This window comes from Capricornis sumatraensis, chromosome 13 (genome assembly GCF_032405125.1).
Source record: "Capricornis sumatraensis isolate serow.1 chromosome 13, serow.2, whole genome shotgun sequence".
Taxonomy (NCBI): Eukaryota; Metazoa; Chordata; class Mammalia; order Artiodactyla; family Bovidae; genus Capricornis; species Capricornis sumatraensis.
The window spans coordinates 77,176,558-77,182,184 of NC_091081.1; the positions used below are offsets into that span (position 1 = coordinate 77,176,558).

Below are 5,627 nucleotides of genomic sequence, written 5' to 3' on the forward strand. Positions count from 1 at the left end.
TGAATATTTACTTTACAGCCATCACTATCCTCGGTGCAAGTGATAAAGCTGTGGGAGGAAAATAAGGTGAATATCCCTGTCCTTAAGAAGACTGACTTCTAGTTGATATAAAATTAAAAATGCTGAAATACAGTAGAAGAAGAATTATAATATTCACTGACAACATGTATCAGGAGGATGTAACCTAGCAAGCATTTCAAGATGACCTGAGTTGTGATGTCTAAGCTGAGTCCTGAAAGATAAGAAGGTGTTAACCAGGTAAAAAGGATGAGCAGAAGAAAATATTTCAGGTAAAGGGATTTTGAAGATCTGGTCTAGTTACTATACAACTGTGGGAAAAAAGCCCTGAAATATGAAAATTCAAAAGTGATTAAAATTTCTAGCAATTAATTTTTAACCCCTGATCAATTAATGCTAATTAAGTGACCAATGGGGTATTTCTCTTGGGACTTTGAACAACATTCAGTTTAGGCTAAAAACAATTGATATATTCAAATATGAATATTTATCAGGAAATCCTGATTGAGGATAGGAAAATGGTGAAGTTTATATTTCTCTATTTAGGATAAACTTCTTGTTCAGTTGATCAGTTGTGTTCAACTATTTGTGGCCCCATGAACCATAGCATGCCAGGCTTCCCTGTCCTTCACTATCTCCTGGAGTTTGCTCAAACTCATGCCCATTGAGTTGGTGATGCCATCCAAACATCTCATCCTCTGTCACCCTCTTCTCCTCCTGCCTTCAATCTTTCCTAGCATCAGGGTCTTTTCCAGTGAGTTAACTCTTTGCATCAGGTGGCCAAACTCAGAGCTACCAAATAATATGTAACATGTATGCAGTCATAATTATATAATATCTTAAAAATCAAATAATAATTTAACATTTCTACATTTTAAATTTGAATATAAAGGGAAGGGAATACATTCATTATTGGTAGCTATACAGAGCTAAAAAGTAATTTTTATTATTTTTGGATGCTACTGAGATACATGTTCAATGGGCCAGTAAAATTTTAAAAGTAGACAAAATTATAAAAAAGGAAATGAAAGTTAATCATTATTGATCTGCCAAAGTTTATATCAGTCTTTGTTATTTTTGATTTAAAAGCCAAATTAAAAATAATTATACATTTTCATGTAAAAATATGCTAAAATTAGATTGTTAAGATACAGACATAGATTAAGGTAACAGACTACTGTTTTGAAGTTTATGTAGCTAGGATATTTATATATTTTACATAATAAAATAGAAATAATAAAATATTTTTAGATTTCCTGTTTCTATCATAATTGAACTTAAATGATGATGAATTTTAGAAAATCAGAACATTATATAAGCCCATAACTTTATATCATTTAATCATATAAGCATTAGATTTTTATGGTGTAAATATTTATGCAGTAAAATAAATTTTCTAGTATTCTGATTATTCTTGAGAGTAACATAAAATATAGTCATAGTCTAATATAAAGTATGGATAGTGCACTGCAGATATGCGGCTTAATAGATTTAACTGAGAAATGAAAGCATTAATAATTGCTAGATTTAAAAATATGCCAATGATCACTTCTGTGTTTATTTTACCCTAACTTCTTATTCAACATATTATTTTAACTGTAGTAGATAGTTCTTCTCTAAGAAAATTCATTCATTTTTTTTCCCCCTAAATATACCCAATGGCCTAGGAAACTGAAAGGAATGTGTAAAATATAGATACAATCATCTGTAGATGGCAACCAAAATTCATCAAGAAGATGATGCATAAGATCATTTACTAAATTAATAAACTTTCACAATGGACTAATGCCCGGGCCACAGGTGGGTTTGTGACTTGGGTCTGTCCACGTGTCCCAACTAAAACCATGATAGACCATTCTGGAGCCACCTACCCCAAATACTTGAGTGCTCAGCCAAGATCCCAGAGTCTCTTGCTGACTCCCAAGCTAGCTATGGAGGCATGACTGAGTCAGCCATGACCAGAAAGCATCTAGCTGACCTGAAGTCATACAAGCAATAATAAATCCTAGTGTTTTAAGTGTGTGAGTTCAAGGATGTTTTCTTACCCAGCAAGGACTATTTTACTTGCGTGCTCAGTCACTCAGTTGTGTCTGACTCTTTGTGACCCCATGGACTAAAACCCTGCCAGGCTCTTCTGTCCATGGGATTTTTCAGACAAGAATGCTGGAGTGGGTTGTCATGTCCTCCTTCAGGGGATCTTCCTGACCCAGGGATGGAACTAGAGTCCCCTGCAGCTTCTGCACTGGCAGGCAGATACTTTACCCACCATGCCATCTGGGAGGCCCTAAGGTCTAGTTTAGACTCCAATAAATGAATTAGAGAAGACACAACTTTAAGGCTTTGGAAGAAAGATTGGTGATTTAATATGTGATTACTGGTTAGTGATGTTGAAACTATACAGGGAAGCCAGTCAATCAAGTTAGAAGCACATCTCACATCTTAAATTGTATTAAATTTGAGATGACTCAAAGATGTTGGGAAGACAGGGAGTATTCTTTGTAAGCATAATCTTACAGTAGTAAAATGAAAAAACAAGTAAATTACACAATACTGTAATGGGAAAGGTTATATTTGATTAAGTAATGAAATAAAAAATCTTTTACTCCACACAATTCTCCTTAGGAAAAAAATTATCCTTGTTTTGGAGAATATATTGAAGCACTTTCTCCATTAAGCCTGAACACTAAAAGCAAACAAACTTCTGATAGAAGAATTCTCATTACATTAGTATGCATACCCTGATGGATTTTATAACAAGTGTTAACTGATTATTTCTGGATGATGATATTAAAGATTTATTTTTATTTACACTTCTCTGCATTTATAAATTGTTTTCCAAGGGGCATGTTTTGCTTTTTCTTCATCTTACAGTTTTTTTTTCTTTCTGGTGTTATCATTTTCATTATTGTTCAGTTCTAAATGTTTTTTATAGTATATTGTTATTTTCTTTCTAACTCAAACATTATTTAGACATTTGTTTTTTGTTTCTAAAATTTCTGATCTTTCAGGTGGAAAGGACTGGCTTATTGTTAACTTATAATCTTCTAAGAGTGGATCAGAGAATAATCTATATGCCAATAATTATGGGGACTCATTGAGACATTATTAGTAGCCTTGCATGTAGGTACTTTGAAGTATTTTCTCTTTTGAGGAATGATGGTATAGGAAACTACCTATGTCCATGGGACCAAGCTTATAGTTGAGTTTCTCAAATCTTCCTTACTCTTACTATTTTTATCAGTTTTGAGGGTGGTGTGCCAGTATCTCCTGATGATAATTTTAGTATATCAAACTCTCATTGGAATTCTATTAGTGCTGACTGTTTTTAAGTATATTTGTTGTTGTTTAGTCTCTGAGTTGTGTCTGAATATTTTTGTGATCCCATGGACTGTGACCCTCTAGGCTTCTCTGCCCATGGGATTTTCCCATGGCAAAAATACTGGAGTGGATTGCCATTTCCTTCTCCAGGGGACATGTTCCTATGGCTAATTGTTATGTAGTTGGCTTTCTTAGAAACTATGCAACACATGATTCTCTTTCCTTAACTCTTCAATATCTACTTCCTCATTCTCAGCAGATATTTTACTTAGAAAACAGAGAAAACCTGAAGAGATGCTCCACCATCTTTTCTCCATCAAATCTGCCAAACTACCTCCAATGGTACCCACTTTCCTTCTTGACACCATAAGGGATTGTCCATCTCTCCAAAGCTGAGAGTCAGCTCTCTAGAGGACATACAAACTTGCCCCTGCGATTGTCTCTCTCTTTCATTGTTAGTTTCTTCCTTTATACCAGGTGACTCCCAGCAACACAGGAACTGCTATGTTTCTCCTAAATTAAAAGCCTTTCTTTCATCCCAAACTCCTGTTTTTTCCTTTAAACCTCATGTTTGGCTGAATGAATGTTCTTCCCACATACCAGTTTTTACATAGCACCTCCATGTATGGAAGCCCACACTTTGTTGCATAACCAAGAGCAGCAGGTGAAGCAGATTCTGGGACAGTGCTGACCAAATCTGCATCCACGGGGGCTTCAATGGCCAGCTGCTGACCACAACGATATCTTACTGTGTAAACCATCTGGTCTTCAAATATACTATCTGGTCTTGCAAAATAAACATATTCAAAGATACAGAAAGCCATTGCGTTTCCTTCAGACCTTGGTATAATGTCAAGAGTTTGGACTTTATGTCTGGATATTTCCACAATTTCTCCAGGCAAGACTTCACAGTAATATCTTGCACCGATAGATAAAAAGTTACAAGATTCTGAAGACACCACCCATCCTTCCATTTCTGATGGTTTTTTTCTTTATCATTTATATCATAAATAGGAATAAGATGACCAATACATAGAGGACAATTTCCATAGGGATCTCGGACTGCATAAATCACATCTTTGTGCATTATAAGCAGAGAGTATGCTGTGGGTGCTTCCTTCATTAAATTTTTAATCCTTGCTACCCTGTCTGGGGTGTCCTCTTGTTCCTGAGGAGGGGTATGTATAAGTCAGTAGCTGGGTGATCATTTCACTATCAGAACTTGTTGACAGACCAACACCATGATGCATCTCACCCAATCAAGTTACTCAAAGAATCTGGTGCAAAAGAGGTACATATTCACGTAGCTTCACCACCAATTAGATATCCATGCTTCATGGGAATAAACATACTAACAAAAGAAGAGCTTATTGCCAATAAACCAGAATTTGAGCATATTTCAGATTATCTAGGAGCAAACAGTGTTGTATATCTGTCAGTAGAAGGACTGGTTTCATCTGTGCAAGAAGAAATAACACTGAAAAAACAGAGAGTGAAAAAGCAAGACATTATGGTTTAAGAAAATGGGAATGGTCTGGAATGTTTTGAAAACAATGGTCATTGTACAAAGGAAGATATTATGATTCAAGAAAATGAGAGTGGTCTGGAATGTTTTGAAAAGAATGATCATTGCACAGCTTGTCTGACTGGAATATACCCTGTGGAACTGGAATGGAAGCTTCCAGGGGCAGATATCATATTTCAGGACACAAAAGTTGGTGAAGAAGTTGTAGTGGTTATACCTTCACTTACTGTTACTCAGTTGGTACAGTGTGAAATGCCAGATGCTTGTAAGTTCTGAGATTTTTTTTCTGAAAAGGATACTAAATTGCCATGACTTATTCAGTAATCCTAGATAAATACTTTGGTATTATGTAGGAGCTTGGGTGATCCTTTCAGTTTTATTCAGTACTGTTATTTTTTAGAGATCATGTACATTTCAGATCATCAGCAGTAATGTAGCAGATAGGTGAATTTCTGTTTTAGAGAGGATTGCCAGGTATTATACTCTCACAGATTCTTAGGAAATTTTGTGGAATGTTTAAGAGTTATTGAAATTCATTTATGGAATATTTTCATGGAGAAGGAAATGGCAACCCACTCCAGTGTTCTTGCCTGGAGAATCCCAGGGACGGGGGAGCCTGGTGGGCTGCCGTCTGTGGGGTCGCACAGTGTCGGACACGACTGAAGTGACTTAGCTTAGCTTAGCTTAAACTCCCTTTTTTAAACACTACATTTCTCTTATTAATGCATCAGTTTTCAGATTCTTGAGCTTGGACTGGGATCTAAGA

At 35.7% G+C, this 5,627-nt stretch overlaps 1 pseudogene; it reads right to left on the reverse strand.

The window, feature by feature from the left end:
- Positions 1 to 3,869: 3,869 nt before the first annotated feature.
- Positions 3,870 to 4,586, reverse strand: LOC138089586 (amidophosphoribosyltransferase pseudogene; annotated as a pseudogene).
- Between the last annotated feature and the right edge of the window lie 1,041 nt (positions 4,587 to 5,627).